At 50.6% G+C, this 20,009-nt stretch overlaps 1 protein-coding gene across 1 annotated transcript in view; it reads left to right on the top strand.

The window, feature by feature from the left end:
• TNR (tenascin R) overlaps positions 1 to 20,009 on the top strand; it is a 91,626-nt gene that overhangs the window by 18,943 nt on the left and 52,674 nt on the right. The gene's annotated exons all lie outside the window — the stretch shown is intronic.

Raw genomic sequence — 20,009 nt, 5'->3', positions numbered from 1 at the left:
CTGTGACTTCAGCCCCCTTCGGTCCTCGTCCCTGTGGCAAGGACAATGGGGTGGGTTTTTTTCCCCGGGCCCTCAAGGGGAATTCATTCCCCGGCACCGGTTGCCACCAGGCGTGCGCCTTCCCACATCGCTGGCATGAGTCAGAGCCTCCCCCGACCTGCCGAGGAGGTTGTGCTTAGTCGTGCTGCGCTATCGATGCCTGCATAATCCCTTCTCTATGTTGGCCAAACAATACAGGATTGACTGGGGCTGGTGAGTCATTGGGGCCAGGAGGTCCCTAGTGTCAATGTGAACTTGTTTTCAACGTTTTCTCCTGGGGGAGGGGGACAGAAAGAGCTGGTTATAGGAAGGGTCCCTAAAGGTACCGTTCTGCCTAAGTCTTAAGAGCACAGCGCAGATCTTGGAGGGTGATGGCCAGGTCTCTGCGGGATTCTTGACTCCTGTAACACTGGTTCCCAACCACGGCAAAAAGGGCCAAGACGGGATGGGAGAAGGCGGATCCATAGAAAATAAAGTCTCTGGGATCCTTCACTCTAGTTTAAATTACCTTTCCCAGTCCTGCCTCTGCTCCCAGTGGTCCCCAACTCATAGGAAGCAGAGGGAGAGGAGGTCAGCAAATCCATCCTTATGCTTCCGGGCACATCTGCTCTGCCCAAATCGTTTCTGATGGGGGTTGTCAGAGCTGGCACTCCAAAGCCCCGAGACGGAGAGCACACGCAGTGCCGTGCCGCCCCGCCGTGCACAGGCACTCCCACCGCCTGACTTGCGCCTGAGGAGGACCCCGAATCTGTGCACGCCCTGGGGAACGGGGCAGCAGAGCGGGAGGCTTTGGGGAGATTTAGTCACATTGTCAACCCAACATCAGTTTCCCTCCTTGTAAAATAAGAGTATTTATGATCGGAGGAGTACTGGGAGACTGAATTCGCTAACATTTGCAGAGTGCTGTTGGCATACACAGTAGAATGGGAGAGCAAATAGTACTTAAGGTATTAGAAGACCCTTATATACTGATGATCGAGCTCCTCAAGGCATACCGAGCTGTGTTTAGAGTGCTTAGCACAAATGGAGGCTCCAGGAACAGCTGATTACATGATTAGAGCCATGGACGGATTTCAGCATAAGAGACCACAAAGTTCAGCCCTGCTCCTTGGGGCGCTGAGATGAGAAAGGGCCACAGCAGAGGGATGCAGAACGAGGAGGGGACACAGAAGATGCCCTCTCCCACCAGTATCGATAGCACGAGGGTGATGGTAATGACCATAATGCCGAAAAGTGGTAAACATAAATCTAGAGCTCCAAGGAACGATTTGCCCTGCTTTGAACGCCTCCAGAAGTGCCCGGTGAACCTGGGGAACCCCCTGCCACAGGCTCCGACGGGATCCAGGAGCAGCACCCGGAAGGATCCATAATTCACATGACCAATGACAATGCTCAAAGATGTATTAAACAGGACGCAAAAGGAATTAGAATAGATATAACTCTTCATGGTTTGTGGTGTAAATGGAACGATTAACTACCTGTGGCTGGGAATAAATGTCTCCTCTGGGCAGTTTATCCCTAATAGCCCACTCTGTGGTTTCTGTCCCTTTCCTAATAAAGCACCTGGAAAGGCTCATTGCTGGAGACAGAATATGGGAGTAGATGGCCCCTGGCCTTGCACAGAGTCATTACGCTCCTATGCGCCTATATTTATAAATCCTTCCGAAAGCCTGATTGTCCATACAAATGGGCCGGGGAATCGAGAACTGTATTAACTGCCCATCTATCTTGTGACCGGCTACAGCTGTCATTACAGCTAATGCAGGGCACAGGAGGTTTTCTCTGGTCACAAGAGGTTTTCTCCAAACTTGTTTTCACTTACTTACAAATATTTTTTGATCGGGAATATCTGCACCTTTCTACCCAAATGGGTCAAAAATCTCTGTTTCGCCTCCCTCTTTTAGCTCAGCCACCATTTTCACAGGCCATTTTCCTTAATTATTTTTTTTTTAACCCAGGCCTTTTGAATGGCAGTACATGTAAAAGTAATAATCCCTGTGGTTTGAAAGCTGAGGTGTAGCAATGAATAGGGAATCTGCTGGCTTTGGCTGCTGAATATCACCCCGGTGGCTTGCATGCCAAAAAACATTTGAAAACTCTCTGCACTTATTCTAGATCACAGTTTTGCCCTGTGTGTGAGGACACGCTTAACTGCATTGCTCTTTGGCAAAGCCTGTTCAATGCTAAGGATGCTAAAAAGCCCGTTTTCAAAACAAAATCTCCCGTGGTGTGTGAGGGAAACGTTGCAGCGGGCTCTGCTGGGGACCTGGGTTTCTCTAGCCGGGGTTTGGGGGAGGCATTGCTGCTGTGCAATAGACTTTTTTCTGGGATTTGTGTGTTTGCTTGCCCCTTGGCAGAGGCCAACCCAGGGCCTGGCGCTGGGTGCGAGGACCCAACCCGTGTGCGCGGGAGCTCTGGGCAGCGAGGCACCCTCGCCCAGATCATCCGAGGTGGGCAGAGAAACAGCTTGGGCGAGGCAGAAGGAAAGAAGGGACAAACGGTGACGTTCAGTGCAGGGAAACCCAGCTGCAGATGCTGGTCCTAACCAGCCGAAACGCGGCAGGCAAAACCAGCCCGCCGCGCGCGGATGTGATAAATCACCTTCCCAGAAGGGACCAGCTCCCGAAGCCGGGACAATTAGCATTGGCCTCACGCCCTGCAGCACCGGGGGCTTTTATCCCTCCTAAGCTTTTATCCTCTCCAACGTAACTGAGGCTCTTCTTATTATCCCTTTCAATGTCTAATCCTTCCCCGAATCCCGCTAAGCTTCTGAGGTGGATGTGCCCAGACTCCGATATCTGTCCGGAGATAATACGCATAGCGGAGGGTGAAGCTATTCGCAGCTCGTCCTGCTAAGGCACACCGGAGCCGAGCGCTCCCGCCGGAGCCGAACGCTCCCGCCGGCGTCGCGGTCCTCGCCGCCCGGCGCGGCGGCGCTGTCGGAAAGCCGATTGGACCGCTCCAGCTGAGCCGCGACGCTCCGGCCCCGATACCATCAGCTGTCCTCGACGGGCTGAAAATTAAATTGGAGAGAAAATGAGCTTTCTTTTGTTTCCTCCCGAGTCCCACAGCTAGGGAAATGCATTCCTGACTGCTTGACCTTGACAAAAACGAGGTGCATGGGCACCCGGCTCCAAACGAGATCGGAAGCGCAAACGCAATTAATTGGCGACTCCGGCTCCCTCCACGAGCTCCCGGGGCCACTGGGGGCTGATGGTGCGCGGAGCTGAATCCCCCCAAAATCCCCATTTCCCTGTAATTCGCACCGCGGTCTAGAAGACATAGCTAAAACCATGCTGGCTTCTGACTGCCGGCCACGGGCAGTGCTGCCACGGGGCGCTGGGACCGAGGCGCTGAGCAGGCACGAGGCAGCTTGGGATTCTTTGCATTTTTCTCCCCTTGCTGATGCCAGCACCCCTCATCCGATTGCAAGAGCCAGTGCAGCCCTTTCTCTAGCAAGAAAGCTCTTCTCCACCACCAAAGTTACAAAATAAAAGGCCTTGGGGAGCCTTGGGGGATGGCTTTAATCAGCCGCTTTGGGCCGGGAGGTTGGAGGCGACGGGTATGTCGCCTGCCTCCTCCCACCACGGCGCTAGCTCAGAGGCGAGAGCAGAAACCACGCAGGGCCCAATACTCGCTCTCGGCGGGAGTGCGAGGTGAGCAGCGCGGGCGAGCTGCCATCAGCTCGTGGCGGGGGACGGCGGTCCCAGCACAGCCCCGCCTCCGAATCGCAGGTTTTTGCAAGCGCAAAACTTGCAAACGAAGAAGGAAGAGCCTCTCCTGTGCTCCCCGGGGGGGCCGGCGGCTCTCCTTCCCCCCGGGAGCTGCTTGGTTTGCGGGGAGGCTTTGCACGCCCCAGCCAGGAGCCTTGCAACCCCCCCGAGGGTGGCAGGAGGCATCGAGGCTGGACACCAGCATCTTTAATGCTCTGCTGGCTCCATATACTTCCCCTCTGAGCCCTCCGTGGCCTGGAAAGCCTATAGAGCAATGAAGGAGGTGGTCCACACTGCCCGCATAGTCCCTGCGGAGCCGTACGGTGCCCTTGGCGTGCAGGATTTTGGCGGAGGAGCCCCGGTTCAGTTTGTTCCTTGTCCTTTTTCTGGCATCGCTAGCAGGGGAAACCCTCTAAAAATAACCCAAAACCGGGGAGAAAAGCCTGTCGGGGAGGGAAGGCGCTCCTGTGCGGTTTGGTGCTGTTTCTGCTCCCGTGCCGCTCCAGAGCATAGGCTTTTGTTGCACAGAGTAAATATAGCCAAAAACCGCTCGGGGAAGGACGGACTTTGCCCTTGATGGACTGCCCGGCTGGCACGGATAATAGCTGGGCATGGAGATGGGGGGGGGGGGACGGGTCATATTAACTCACCGGTAATGTATGCGAGATGAACAGAGTGATGGGGGCCATAAACAAGATTGATACACGGATTAAAGAGATGGAGGAAAGAGAGGCAAAGGTTAAGAATATAAAGAGGCCAAACTCCAAACGGGAGCTCGAGGTAGCAGATAGGCAGGATAGACGGTGAATAAAAAAGAGGACTGAATAGCCAGAGGGGTAGAAAAATGTCGAATATGAAAGCGATGGGCGAATGAAAAGGAAAGCAAGCTGGCTAAATAGAGAGACGGCGGGAGAGCATCACCCAGGGAGACAAGAGTTATGGCAAGACGAGCAAGCCGGGGGGACGGATGCAGGCAGGAGATGTAGCGCAGGAGCTGCCTCTCTCCTGGGGTGAGCTACTGCTTCACCTGGGCTAAGGCAGAAGACAGAGATGGAAAACAACTTAAAAAGCCCAGATCAAAACCCAGCTTCTCCCAAATCCAGCTCATCTGCGTTCCCCGGAAAGCTCCGTGTTACTTCATACGGCTTCCTCTTTTCACAGCTTTCTAGCTCGTGGGGCAGCAAGCCTCCCCTGGGACTCACAGCGCCGCCAAGGAGACGGTAAAATGTGCCTTTTTTACATGTGTGGCACCAAAAAAATGAGCTGAGGTGGCCCAAATCCCATCGCAGGCCAGCTGGCTGCTCTGGCAGCCTTTCCGCCACAGCCCCGGGGGCTCCTGCACCCTCCTCTCCCCCCACGCGCCCATGGGTGCCGGACAGGGAGGACCCAGCGGGGCCATCCACCACACGCTGGACACCAAAACCCATGTTGGAGCTGGTGTTGGAGGGTGCAGAAGCACTTTTTCTCTTCACTGTGGACTTAGGCATCTGCTGAAGTTTGGGGTTTGGGCAAAGGAAGCAGAGGACCCGGCGACGGCGCCAAGGAGCTTCGCTGGAGCAACTTTTATGACTCCTTGATGTCCACGCAACTGCTGACTTGCACTTTCGGTGTCTCAAAATAGGCTGTAGTTAAAGTGTCAGGACGGCAGCTTCCCTTTGATTATTAATTATTCTTTTTTATGATATTTAAGATGCTCTCCTAAGGAGGTAGAAAAAAAAACCTCTAGGTGATTTACTCCCCTTTGTAATTAGATTTAGTAATTAGGTTCACCTTTATAACACTGCAGATCTGTGCTGAAGGTGCGTGGGCACGACGGATTTTGCCTGCAGGCGCGCAGCACTGGGGCTGAACTGCCAACAGCACCATGAGACCTGGACCTTCAGGCCAGCTCTCACGGGGCACCCATGGGGACATCGCCACAGGGGCACCAGCTTCATTGGAAGACCCCTCCCCCCAATTTTGGGGGTCTTTCTCCTTCCTCTCCCCAATACGACAGTCCATCCCTGGGAAGCCTCTTGTTCAAATCCTCCCCACGGCCCCATTTTACTCGTCGCAGCCCAAATTGGCATCGGTCTTCCCCAACGCGGTGTCACGTCCCAGCCAACCTGCACCTTGGAGCCCCTCAACTCATGGGGTGCCCAGCGGCCCCGATGAGGAGCTGCCCCTCGTTCACACCGGCAGTGCAGCCGTTGAGGAAAATAGCTGAGAAAACACGAAACACAAAAAAAAGAGTGCAAGAAAGGACTTTTTGTTTGCCTGGGGCAAACGTGCGGGTCTGTGGATTAAGGCCGACCACGGCAAGCCAAGGCTGGTGCGGGATCAGCCCGGCTGCCGGCGCCTCCTTGGTGCCGCCGGCATTTCGGCAGCGGCGAGGCCGAGCAGCAGCGCCCGATGCCAGCAGCAGCTCCGACAGTCTCCTAGATACAGCACGACGCCGCTGCCGTACAGTCACATAAACTATCTGGAGAGCTGAGATCAGAGTCAACGATCCTTCAAACATTTACCTGATGCTCACCTAAGCAGACAAAGGCTGTTAAATTATATGTAGCTCTTCCCTGCTATTTTCTCTTCTAACTGGCGGCTTAAAAAAATAAGTCGTCACTTAAAGAGAGGGCTGTTTTAAAACTGTGCCTGGCAGCCAGACCCGCTTCGGCTCCCGGTTATCCGACGGCAAGGAGGGTTCGCCGGCTGCCTCGGCACCGGCTGTGCCAGGGCTGGAGGCAGGCAGGAGACAGCAACCCTGTCTGGGATCCGCACTCAGGAGAAGGAAAAGAGAGCGCCGTCAGAAAGGTGACCTGAACTGACTCAACTGCTTGGAAAAAATGGCTCTTTTGGGCTATTTTACTTAATCCCTATCAGGGGCGACCTTACTCAAACCCTATTTCAGAGCCCGGTGGCTGAGCCCAGTCTCCGAGCTCCGTTTCATCCTTGGGTGATTTAGGGCTGTGTTTGCTTTTCAGTGTCACAAAGATTATTATTATTGTTATTTTGGCATGGAACGGGCAGGGAAAGACAACGTTTGGGAATTGTTTTCTGCTAGATTTAATTCATTTTTAATCAGCTGACTGTAATGATTCGATATAAACAGTCTTCCTGAAGGGAGGTTAATCAGGACTGAACAAGCCTTTCCCTCTGTGTTATTGAGAGAGGCATTTTATAGAAATACTGTTAGAGAGGTTATGTAATCATATACTTGCTTTCATTGTGTACACAGCTTCTTAATGGACTTCCTAGCATTTAATACCGAGAGATTTTATTTATTTTTGTCATTTGTCACAAATTAAGGACTGCCAGACCGTCCGGGATTGATAGCCTCCGAGGTGGGAGTAAGCTATGCCACCTGTCCGGGCTCCATCCCAGAGAGCAGATCCGGGGTGGCTGGGGGCGATTTAAACGCTCGCATTCCCGGTCATGGGGACACAGGGCATGAGTACAGTGTCCCTCAGCCCACGGGATGCAGACGCCAGGCTTGCTTTTGTTTTCATCTCGGTACAGGGAGTAAAGCGCACGTCTCGCAGCAGGCAGGCACCAGGAGCCAAAGAGGCCATGGGAGCAGGCAGCCCCAGGACCAACAGGCATTTTGGCAATGAGCTGAGCTAAACAGGGTCTGGGCAGCGAGGATGGGTGTTTGGGATCAGGGCTGGCTCAGGCGGAGATCATTTTTCAAAATTATTTACTAACCTCAACAAAAATTGCCAGTACTTTGCAGCCAATAAGAAAAAGTGTATCCTACTTGCTCATCCTAATCCTTCATTCTATGGCAGGAAACCCTTCGGTTCCTCTTAATTTAAAAAACTTCCAGATGTTCCCTCACCAGAAGTTCAGCACAGGCATGATAAACAGCCTAGACAGCACACAACTTTGCTGCAAAGGAGTTGCTGGGTGTGTTATTTTATTCTCTAAAGTGCTTGCTGCTACTCCACCTGTTTTCTTATAGTTCCTTATTTTTATTTAAGAAAAAAAAATGATGTTTCTAGGCTAGAACTGGTGGCCCTGGCCCCCAGGAAAGGCAACCATCCCCGTGATTTGCACCTGGGGAAGCCAAAATCTGTCCAGTGCCTTCGCAGGCAGCTGCAGCACAAAGCAGTAACAAGAGGCTGGATAACTACTTTATCTCTCTCTCTCTTTTGTTTGGTTTAAAGAAATCCGAATTAGCAAAAATCTCCCAAAGGAGCCACAGCTGAGTTACAGCATAGAACTGTTGACTATGGACTTCTCTTCCTCCTCCGTGGCATCGGCTGGCTTGCCCTTTGCTTTTCATTCGCTTGTTCCTGCATTTGTTTTTAATGGGCTTTCCCCCTCTTGGCACTCATAAGATCCATCTTTGCCTGCTGACAAAAGCCGAGGGCTGTTGGTGCTCGCTGGGAAGCGGCTGCTTCGAGAAGTCTCCTTCCCACATGGAGATGCCGTGCCGGGAGCGTGGGAGCAGAGGTTGAGCAGCTGGGACCATCCGGGACCAGCAGGTCAGCTCTCCAAGCAGGAGGCGGCTCTGGGTACCTTCACACCCTCCCTCACCCCTTTGGGGCTTTTTTCCCTCCTCGTTTTGCTCTGAGTTGTAGTCTCTATTAGCTTTGCTAATCCAAACAGAGGACAAAAATCTGATAAGCGCAAGGTAGTATTTTTCCCCTGGGGGATACATTATTTATGAAGCGTATTGATTGTGGGAAATAACCCGGGGCATTTGAACATGATCTAAATCACATCTTATAGCAGGGATGTTAATTACCTGCAAGCTGTCGGGAGCACTCGAGGCCTGTCGCCCGGCAGATGAAGAGGCTGGAGCCATGTATCACGCGCAGAACAGGCTCTTCCTCGGCACCGCCAAATACCGGGAGGGAAGGGGGGCAAGTAACAGGTTTTGTTTGCTGCACAGCATTTACATCTTTGACTGGGGAATAATTGTGAATTTTGTCTGTTCTGGGCCGTCTCCAGATGTTTCGCATGCCTGGCTGTAGCCACATCGCACCAGCTGAATATATTCGTTAGCCACATTAATGGCCACCATGTATTGCCCACGGGCTGGTAGGGTTTAGGGCTACAAGGAAATACTGCATCAGCTCTTCGGCAGTTCACAGGCCGTTATATTTCACTATTTCAAATGGTCTCCCGGCGTACCTTGCTGCAAGGGTGCGTCACCCTTGCTTTAAAATGCACGTGCCTTTTCAGTCATCTGGATGCTGCTGCCTTCACTCCCGGCTGTTGGCTCTCATACGCCTTTCTCTGCAGCATTAAAGAGCTCTTTAGTATTTTCTTTCCTTGACAGTCCTTGTATGTAGTAATGAAGTCACCTCTCCATCTTCTTGATAAACTAGACAGACTCAGCTCTCTAAATTTCTTACAGTGAGGCAGTTTTCCCATCCTTTGGCCATTTTGTGACTTTCCTGGTAACCACTCTCATTCCTCAGTGTCCTTTGGACAGCACGGGTGGCAGAACTGCAGCACCTTTGCAGCCAAAACTCTTGCTGTAAAAATCATGGGCATAACAAAAAGAATAAACTGAACAGACCCATTGCTAATACCAAGTATGGTAGATCAGATGGCACCGGTGATGCTCCTCTGCCCATGCAGGAGGAGGAGGACCTGGAAGTGTTATGGGGGCACCAATGGATGGAGCACGTGGTCATGTCAGCCAGGAAAGTTGAGTGGAGATCAACCGGAGGGCACCAGAAAGATAATGTCAATAATTAGGACTGCAATACAGATGAAAACACTGGGATTGCAATGAAGGTGGTGCCGATAATGCCAGTGACAGAGAAATGGGGGGGAATGTGCATATTATAGCAATATGGGTGAAGATACCTGCTCAGATCTTCAGCTGGTGCCCATCCGTGTAATATCATCGACTTGAGCATCGGCTTGTACCTAGGTACCAATCCAACCTACAACACTTCAGGGAAGGGAGAATGGCTGGTAAAGAGGCAATAATGGCAAAAGACAATAAAGCTGTAATGAAACATAATTAAAAGATGAACATCGGTGTGGGGATAATTATGAAGAGAGGAAAGGCGGCGATAACTGCGTTGCCTGACTGAGGCAATGAGGATCGCTGAGTCATAACGGCGCACGGCTGGTGGCGGTAACGGGGCCGCGGAGTTGTCTGGATGGAGACACAGATATCAAAATTGTAATGGGAATAATTATGACTGTAATGGGGTGGTAATAAAGATAATGGAATTGTAATTGAGGAGGGGATGGCTGGAAAGGAGGTGCAGATAACAGCCTTGTAAAGGAGATGATACAGAAGATAATGGACGGTAATGGAGTTGTTGTTAAAGGTAATGGCATTATAATGAGGTGACGACTGCAGCAGGTAGACGGGATGGTTGGTTTAATGAGGACTATGATGCAAGGAGGACTATATTTCTGAGTCATCATGACAGTCGGTGGTAGAGGTAACCACAAGGCTAGTAATAACTGAGGGGGTCAACTGTTAAGACAAATGCGGACTCGCAATGAGCACAGCAGGGCTGTAGTCCCTGAAAACACAGCGGGGAGATCCAGATCCCAGGAGAGCAGGGAGGATGCAGTACTCCAGCAGAAGCAGGAGCTACAAGGCAAAGGACATATGAAAAGGGCTGCGGCAAGTGATCTGAGCAAGTCCTGTGAGGTTTGCTTCAGGCCAGGGCTGCCTTGCAGAGCCTCAGACCTGGCAGACAGGGACCTGGGGAGAAGCTGCTGGTGCTGGGCACGTGGCGGGGTTCAACACATCAGCTTTTAACCTTCCCTTGAAGTTCAGGGCAAGGTCTCAAACCCTTCCTTCTGTTCCTTGATTTCCTTCCAGAAGGTCTCCCCTATGTGTGCAATGCCCTAGGCTTCCTAGGCACCGTAAGGCTGACTGCTGCCAAATGCCAAAACTCTATCCAAGACAGGCATGGCAGGGACAGCCAGCTGTGCGGTTGCTTGTCACCAGCTGGCTAGCACACCGGGCCCAAGAGAAAGGCTGCGCCTGTCCTGGAGGAGGTCGCTGTTGCCACCTGGAAGCTGTGTGTCCCTGTGCTACAGTTGCTCGGCCAGTTAATCCCCGTTTTTGAATTGCCGTATTAGATTTCTCCTGCCTAAGTGCTAAGTATACGCTCAGCCTCATACAATTCCAGCTCATTGCTTCCGGATTACTTATGCAATTTGTCAAGCTCGCTGCGATTTGTGACTCCGCTTGCTCTGCCTGCGAGGTCACTCACAAGCGCCTTCATCCGAGGCACTGATGAACACCTTGAAGGGAATGAGGCTGCAGCACGCCGCTCAGGCACCTCTCTGAATTCTGCCTGATCAAACACTTGATAATTATCTGAGTGGGGTGTTTCGACTAGTTTTTCTGTCTCCATGTGGCGATTCACTTCAGGCCATATTTCCTCAGCCTGCTTATGAGAACGTCATGCAGAACAATACCAAAAACCTTGCTAAAGCCAAGATATATCACATCTGCCACTTCTCCCCTATCCACTGCACCAGTTATCTTGTCAAGGGAGAAAATTAGATTGGTTTCACATGATTTGTTCTTGACAAAACCATGTTGGTTGTTATTTTATAACCTTATTATCCTCTAGGTCCTTACAAATTGATTCTTTAATAATTTCTTTGGTATCTCTCCCTGTTTTGAAGGGAGGCTGATGGTCTATAGTTCCTCAAGTTGCCCTGCTGAAGAAGGGCCGCCTTTGAGTGCTTCAGGAGTACAAGGGAAGTCTCAGAGAGCTGGAGGAGGGCAAAGAAACCCTTAATGTTTGAGAGGTTGCCTTAGCTCTGCAAGGATGTGAGGGGGGATTTCATCAGGCCCCAGTACTATGAAAGCACCTGGCTGAGCTAAATCCTCTAGAAGGTGTTCTGCCCCTTTCTGGTTTGGTTTCCTGTCCTGTTGATGAGATCAATTTAATTTTCTGGTCATAATTTGGGCTAATTATTATTAAACAATAGTTAGCTGTGGGGGGGGAATACTGAAGCAAAGATAACACTGAATCTCTGTATTGCAGCTATCAGCTCTGAATAACCGGCTGAAGTAACACACTTGGACTTCTCTTAGTTCTCCTAAGTATTTATGAAAGTTTTTCACATTACGTTTACTTTTGTGGCCAGTTGGAGCTCATTCTGTACCTTGGCAGCTCTGCCTTTACATCCAGATGTACATTTGCTCTTCCATTATCCTCTTCACCCAGTATCCGTCCCTTGTTTCCCCTTTGTACAGCTCTTCAGAGTCTCGGCTCCATCGGGTCTCCTAGCCGACTTCCTAGTGTTCCTCTGCATCAGGATAGCTTGTTGTGATGCCTCTAATGCAGCCACTTTAAGTAACTGCCAGCTTTGCTGCACTCTTTATCCCTTAGATTATCTTCCCTCGAGGCCTCACCTACCAGCTCCCAGCATTTTTTGAAGCCCATTATCCTCACTCTGCTGTTCTCACTCCCTCCTTTTCTTAGCACTGTGGGCTCCACTATTTTGCGATTTATTTCCCAAAATTGCCTTCTGCTTTTTTCAAGGCAGTTCTCTTCTATTAGCCGGCATCAAATCCAGAAGAGTGCTCTCTCCACTAACTTTCTCCATCACTGGAAATAAAACACTGCCCTAACACATAAAGAACTTAATGGCTCTCTGTCCTGCCACATTACTTTCCGAACAAACACGGGTGCCATTTAAAGCACATCACCACCAGATTGCACGGTGTGGAGGCATCCTTTGCTGGAAGAGCACCTCACGCTCCCCCACCTCCTCCTCCAGGTTCATACAACTGCACTCCATGGTTTCACCTCCTCCAAGTTACCCACGTTCAAGAAATCTCCTTCCAAACCTCAGGACAAACACCACCTCCCTTGGTGCGCTATTTGCCTTTCACTCCTGCCTCTTCTTCTTGAAGAAGCTCTGCTGGGTTCTGCAAACATCCCAGGTCGCTCTTTAGCCCACCGAGTCCACGTAATGCTGCTTAAGCCATAGTTTGAACAAGGCACTGGGGCTTCTATGTCAGCCTTTTTATTGTGGGACGCCTTCACGGGATGCCGTGTTACTTGTTTTCTCATGGACAGCAGAAAGGGACAGGCTCAAACGCCAGCACGTGGTGCCGATGGCATCAGCGCAGCCCCACGTGCCCGCGCAAGGCAGGCGAGCTGTCAGCCGGCGGTGCCCCAGGTTTCCACCTCTGCAAGCCTGCCCCTCTTGCCAGGGGTCAGGATCTCAATGCACCTGGGCTTGAAGTACCATCTGCACATGCCTGAAAAGGAAGGGGGAAAATTGTCCTTTAAGTGCTCAAGCACCTGTGAATTAAATGAAAGAGCTAACCAAACAAAAAAAAAATTTCAAGGAAATGACAAAAATCTGGAAAGACAAGCATGCAGGAGATTACACCTCCCTCCCAGATAACCTAGGAACATTCTTTATCACCAAAAAAAAAAAAAAAAATCCATTTTCAGTCACAGATGGAACTTTTTTTTTTAATCAGTTTCCCAACAGAAAAAATGTGAAGTCAGCAATCACCTAACACCCCAAAGGACAAAGCAATTGGAAGGCCTTTTTTTTCTTCTTCTTCTTCTTCCCTTTGCTGGGCACCAAATAAAGCTTTGCTGCATGAAGAGGGGGAAAAAACACACAAGTGGTCTCCCAGAGGGAAAACAGGGAATGAGGCAGAAGGATAAGAAACTTGGCCCAGTTTCAGCACCAGGATCCCACCCCGCTTCCCCCCCCAGCGGCCCGCACTCACCCGACCCCGGTTGCTCCCCGGCTCAGCGCGGAGGCTTCAGCCACCGCCGGGGACCGCGCGCAGCATCACCCGTGCCTCGCCCCGCCGCGCTTAACATCCCGAATTTAGCCTCTTCGGAGGCGACTTTCCCGCAGAGCTCTGCGGCTTTTTAAGGGCTGCTGAGGTATTATCCGTGCTCATGAACGCCCAGGGTTGGGGCTCGCCGGCAGGCGAAGGGCTTGCAGAGGAGCCGCCGGGCTCTCGCTTCGGGGCTGGCAGGGTGCGGAGAGGGAACCAAAGCAAGAACTGGGGGGGGAGCAGGGGATCCGGCACTGCCCGACTGAGGCAGGCTCGACACAGCTCTTCCCTTGCTATTTAAAGGACACCCTGCGGAGCAAGGCTCCAACCCTCCTTTTTCTCCCTTCCACCCAGTTTTCACTCCTGTTGCTATCTTCAGAGCCTTTCCTTCCGCGCGAGCTTGGGAAGCCACCAGCATCTGGCCACAACCTTAGGATGTTTCTGAAATAGGTGGAGAGAGAAGGAAGGAAAAAAAATAAAAAAAGGAGATACAGTCTCTGGTATGTAAGGGAGAAAACTGTTATTTTGGCTCTTGTAGATGCCAAAATATCTGTGTATGAGGTTTAAGTTACCCGAGAAACTATACCCTATGGGAAAATCTCACAGAATTTAATAGCAATACAGCCAGCAGGGTTCCCCTGAAAGCCTGTAGAATTTAATAGCTCAGGGTGCTCTTTCTAATAGTGTTTTTAACTATCCAATACGTTTTTATGGCAGGGACAATAATTCTCTCACTTTTTAGAGCATGATCCACAAAAAACCTGTAACAAAGTTATTTTCCATTAAACTCTGTATTGCTTTCAAGGGGGAAAAAAAAGTAGTAAATAAATAAAAAAGCAAGCAGATACATAACCAAAGTTATTTCCCAGAAGTTACAGTTTCTTTTTAAGAAAGTTCAAGTCCTGTGAGCTGGCCTCTGAGCTGCTTGGCATCCTCAGTCATTTAGTTTGGAATAAAATCCAGGTGTGTCACACCCAAAAAGCAAGAGTTTCCACAGGTCTCAGCCTAGTGGGGTTTTAATCTTACTAGGATCCAAATCCAGACTAAACCCAAACGTACATGTTCCAGGCCAGGGTTTGTCAGACAAGCAGGGTCTTTCATGGCTCTGAGCCATTGCTGGAGGATCTGAGCGCATTTGCTCCCACAGCAGGGCTTGCAGCCCCCTCCGCCAGCTCCAGCATATGAAGGGACTGCAATTCAGTGGAGAGGAAAAAAATAAAAATAAAAAAGTGAAGGGGAGGGAAAGAAAGAAAACCCCATGTAAAAATTTCCCCTTGAGCTGCATGTCCAAAACACTGAAGTCCAATTCCTTGGTCTAATTTGCAGGTCACACACACACATGGGATCCACCTGGAAAGGCTGGGCTAAGAGCCAGCGTGCATGGAGAGGAGGTGCTTAAGCACAGACGGGTCTGTAAGGCCACGCTAACCCCCAGCAGCCCAAGGCATCAGGCTGCGCCCGCGCGGCTGTAAGTCCTCGCCTGTGCCCTGCAAGCCTCTGCTTCCACATCATTTGCTGCATCCCGTGCAGGCTTCACTGTGCTCACGGGAACGGTATATTTTTGTAATTTATTCTAGCCTGGGAGCTCAGCTGGCCAGCGGCAGCTGCTCCGCGGCAAAGGTCGTGCCGCTTCTCTAACATCGAGTCTCCGGCCGAGCTTGGCAGCAAGATGCAAAGCCGCACGGTCATGGCTGGGCACCTCCCTCCTCGTTCTCATCTCCTCTGTCTGGAAAACATAAGGTCGCTTGGAAAAAAATTATTCCAAGATGTGGCCTGAGAAACTTCCTTAAAGAATCTTTTAAGTTTTTAAGTACAGTTGATACGGGTTCTCAGATTGTTTTAATCTCTCCAACTATGCCTTTGCCAACCAACATATTACTCAGCTGAAAAGCTGGACCCACAAACCTAAGCAGGGAAGCAAAGCAGTGCCGAGAGGTGCGCTCTGCTTTCAGCGATAGCCCTACTCTGTCTTGTAAGCAGGTTTCTTCCCTCGGTTTCTTCCTCCGCTCCCCATCCCCATCCCTCGTTTTCCCGCACACCGTGCGGTATCGGGGTGCCCTCGTCCAAGGGCCCAGCTACAGCCTCCTGGCCGCAGGAGGTGCGGGACTGCTGCAACCCATTGCTCTTTATGGATATTTGGGCTTTGATTTAGGAAACTTTTTTTAATGTGCCAAGAAAGGCTGATGTGAAATGTAGGCGCATTTCCATCACCTATGCCCCCCCCCCCCAAAAAAAAGACAAAAAATCCATGCTAACAAGAACACAGTTAGAGACCTGTGGGCCTGAAGTGGATCCCAGAGACTTCAGCAGTTATTACTCAAGTATTTAGGGCTTTCCAGGTGGACAAAACCCCTTCGTTTTAAGCCAGTTCAACACAGAACTGCTTTTCTTTATGGTGGCAAACCACCCGGTGAGACTTCAAGCAGAGGTGCCCCGTCCCCAGCTGCCGCAGAGCGGCTGCAGCAATGGGTAAGCAGGTCCGTAAGGCACCCACGGGGGCTGCAGACACAGAAAAACTGGGATTTCAGGGTTTTCCTTCGCACTAACTGCGCTATGCTACAAAACCCATTTCATTGCATGAAGTACTGTGCGCGCTACCATAGACATATATGGTAAAATATATTAACACACACACACACACGTTAATAAGCAAGTGTAGGAAGAGAAACCTGCTTTTGGTTTCTTTAGCCCCATTCTGGTTGTGGGCAGGGAAACAGGGATGCTCGCCTGGCCGCGAGGACCTGCTCTCCCTGCCTCCTGGCTCCGGGTCCCTCCGGCAGCATTTCCAGAGGCCAGCAACAAGTCCCCTTCTGTCCTGCATCTCTGAAGCCTGTACATGCCTCACACAGCCCCCAAAATAAAATCAATTTCCATGGCTTTTCCAGAACAGGATTCATAACACTGAAGTCTTGGGCTGCGTGCACTCAAGAGCTCGATGGGAATTCAAAGGTTACCAAAGTGCTTTTAGAGAAATATTACTTAAGCTCCTCTGAAACACAGGTACTTCAGCGTGAACTCCATCAGCTTTATAACCACATCAAGCAGCATTATCCCCTGGCTTATGCATAGCAAAAACACAAAACATGATACCCAGCAAGGGAAAAAGGAGTTTGTTAAGGTGCTGACGGAGCTTAAAGTTAGCTCAAAGGCAGGCAGCGTTTGCAGGCAGGGTCCAGCCTCCAGCTCCCTGCGTGGCCACAGCGGTCACCGCTCCTCCCTGCCCAAGCGCTCCACGTTCAGCTGGAACCAGGCACCTTTTCCCAAAATTAATGGCCATGTGCAGAGCTTTCCAGCACAATTATCCAGCAAAAGCACCCAGAAACCCTAGGATATACATGGAATAGGCTTGCCTAATTGGCTCAGGGAGAAGGGTCCAGCACCTCCGAGAACCCCAGCCGGGGAAAGCCCGTTGCCCCTGGAGCAGGAGAGCGCTGGGAGCAGAGCACTGATGGACTCAGCCCCAGCTGGGGAAAGCCCGTTGCCCCTGGAGCAGGGGAGCGCTGGGAGCAGAGCACCGACAGACTCACCCCACCCCGCCGCCCCCATCGCAGTTCCTGCGGGCTCCTCTGCACCCAGCGATGCTCTTTGGAGGGGCTCCCCTCGCCGCTTCCCAACCAGCTCTTATTCACGGAGCAAAGGAAGACTTTTCGCAAATACAAACAAATAGCAGCTTTATGTCTAAAAGAAAAAACAAACAACAAGACAAACAGCCCTCAGGAGGCTGTTATAAAATCCTTCAACTCACTGGATAATCCCAGCTGCAGTCATGCCAGCTCCGAACAGTATGTTCTCATGACTTTGGAAATCACTGGTTTAGCACTAAACTCTCAAAACAAGCACAAACCTCTGTGTTTGTTTTTAAACATATATATATATATATATATTAAAAAAAAAAAAAAAAAAGCAAGCTGTGCCTCCTGGCTTTGGCAAACAAAGAGCATCTTACTGGATTCAGACGTCTCTCGAAGTTTCTCATTTACGTCATTTCAAAGCCTGGATTCACGGAGGCGCCCAGGTCTGGGGGAACCGGCAGGACTCCCCTGGCACCCCCAGGAACGCCGGCAAAGGGCACTGGCACATTTAGAGCTGCAGCAGCGACCCAGGGGAGAAAGGAAAGCAGCGCTGAGAAAACGAGCGTCATCCAGGCACTCAAACTCATGGCGTGAGCCAAGCACCCCTTGAAACCCCCAGTGGGAAACGTGGTACCCCAGGTGGCCCCGGTGGGGACGGTGAGACAGGTGAAATGATGAGACCTTCCCATCCTATTGCCTCCATTTCCATGACTGACAGCCGCCTCTAAGGAGCCTAAGATTGGATTGTTTTTAATGTCATTCTTCTCACAGTAGGAATATAAAAAGAAAAGACACACAAATACTTCAATCCCTTCCAACTACATGGGTTAGATGCGTTTCCTTTAGGCTGGCTGTTGTGTCCATTCACCATCCCAGCTTTGCACAGAGTCACAAGCATCCACCAGACATTAAGAAAGTTGTATGTATCTATAGATACATACACACATATATGTGTGCATATATATAATGCAGCCAGCCACATAAGGCACAACATTAGAAAGGAGGAGACACAGCAGAAAAATGAGACAAGCATACCCTGAACTTCAGAGCCCCAGACCTAGGTCACAGCAGATCGATGCATTTTCTCCTCTGAGGCTCCCAGACAGACCACATTCGCTCTCCCCAGAGGCCACCAGGCCACCTAGCACGCTTAAAAACATGCTGGAACAAGACAGAAATATCACCACAAGGTCCATCCGTGTTTCTCTAGCCCGATATTGCTCCCAGAAAGCTGCGCTCCAAGGGGAGCTTAGCACCAGTCCAAGGTGACCTTCCCACGGCCACCACGCCAAGCTGGATCACTGCCGATGCTCCTTCTGGGGGCACAGGCCCTCTCCTTCTCCCTCTTACCTGTTTCTCCATCTGCCCAGCATTAATGCTCATTCTCCCCCAAACACAACCACTACATGCACCCACCTTTGCCAAAGACACTCTGCTCCTGACCTCAGCTGACATAAATGAGAGCAGAAATCAGCAGAGCCATGTTGACTTAAAGGAGTTGATGAACTGGCCTAATTATTTATGACTGCTACTACCCCATGTAATTAGCTGTAGCACCTGGGAGAGCCACAGCAGCATTGGAAAGGAAAGGAAAAGCACAGGGAGAAGGCTGAATTTCAAAACAATTACCAGCAATGCCTGTCATTTCTTTCATTTCTCCGTAATAGCCAAGGCAGGAGTATATCTAGGAGACTAGATCTCCTGCCAGGAACATAATCATATATTAGAGTGATTATAATACTTTGCACTTGGAAAACCTCCTATCAGAGGACCTGCAAGCAGCAGTGAGAGACAGTGCCTCAGCAAGGCAGGCTGAGGATAGCTCAGCATGGCCAGACACCAGGAATGGGCAGGCTGAACATCAGCTCTTCTAGCTCTGCCCTGATTTTAGGGTGTCCATGCAACACGCAGAGCATTTCCAGGGAACTTGTCCCAGGTCTCCATTTGAAGTTTATGAGAGGGGGGCAAAAACAAGCCTCTGCCCCAGGTACAGCTGAAAAGGTCTCATGGATGCACAAAACACCTGTCTCCACGTGCCTTGCCACCTGGGGATCTGGTGCTCTTCTCCAGCATTTTCCTGGGACTCTTGTCCCTCTCCAAGTGACCCTCCCGTCCATCCTCAGATGAGCCCTCCTCCAGCACAAACCTCCTCTCTAATCTCCCTCCCAAATTCTGCAACCATATCCAAGAAATACATGCACTCATTTCTCCAGTTCATCCAAGTGGTGCTTTGCGGCTGTGGGAGAAGGTCTGAGATGACTAACAGCAATCCTGGCTCACTCCCTGCCCCCAGCCACGTGGTTTTGCCTCCAATAGCACCAGCTGGGGGAGGCAATTTGTGATAAAAGCCCAGAACCCGGCAGCAGAGCTTGTCACATCCATGTGCTGCACGAAAAGTAACATTTTTATGACAAAGCCCTACAAAACTAGATATTAGACAAAAATACCTGTTAAGCTGCTATTGATTTTCCAGAAAACTTCTGCATTAAAGGAACTTACCCTGCTTCACATATAAAAGCAGCAGCAGTATCAGGGACACCATCGTTCAGTTTTATCTCCTAGAGACCAGCTAAACAACATATTAGAGTTGGGCAAGGCCAGCTGAGGTAGGAGGAGAACCCACCCAAATTTCAGACCAGATTGTAAGGTGAACCTTTTTCAGTAGTTTGGCCACGGAGTCCTTCCTGTTACCTGCCTAGCTAAACAGGTGTCCAAGGGGGTCTATTAGAAGGTTTTCCATTTTCATTTCTCATATGTACATTAGTAGAGCATTTTGGACTTGTGTCCAGAAGTGCTCCATAATCACACTTGGAGTAAGGGAACATCAGGTTATTAAAAATCCATGTAAAGTGCAAAATTAGACTGGCACCTCTGCACAGAAGTGAATTTCTACCGGCTCATTTATTATACTGTCATCCATAAATCACAGCATTTTATAGGGAGATAGCCCTA

Source organism: Dromaius novaehollandiae, chromosome 8 (assembly GCF_036370855.1).
Source record: "Dromaius novaehollandiae isolate bDroNov1 chromosome 8, bDroNov1.hap1, whole genome shotgun sequence".
In the NCBI taxonomy this organism is placed as follows: Eukaryota; Metazoa; Chordata; class Aves; order Casuariiformes; family Dromaiidae; genus Dromaius; species Dromaius novaehollandiae.
Note: the sequence above shows the minus strand (reverse complement) of the source record. Positions and strands in the feature narration are given on the sequence as shown.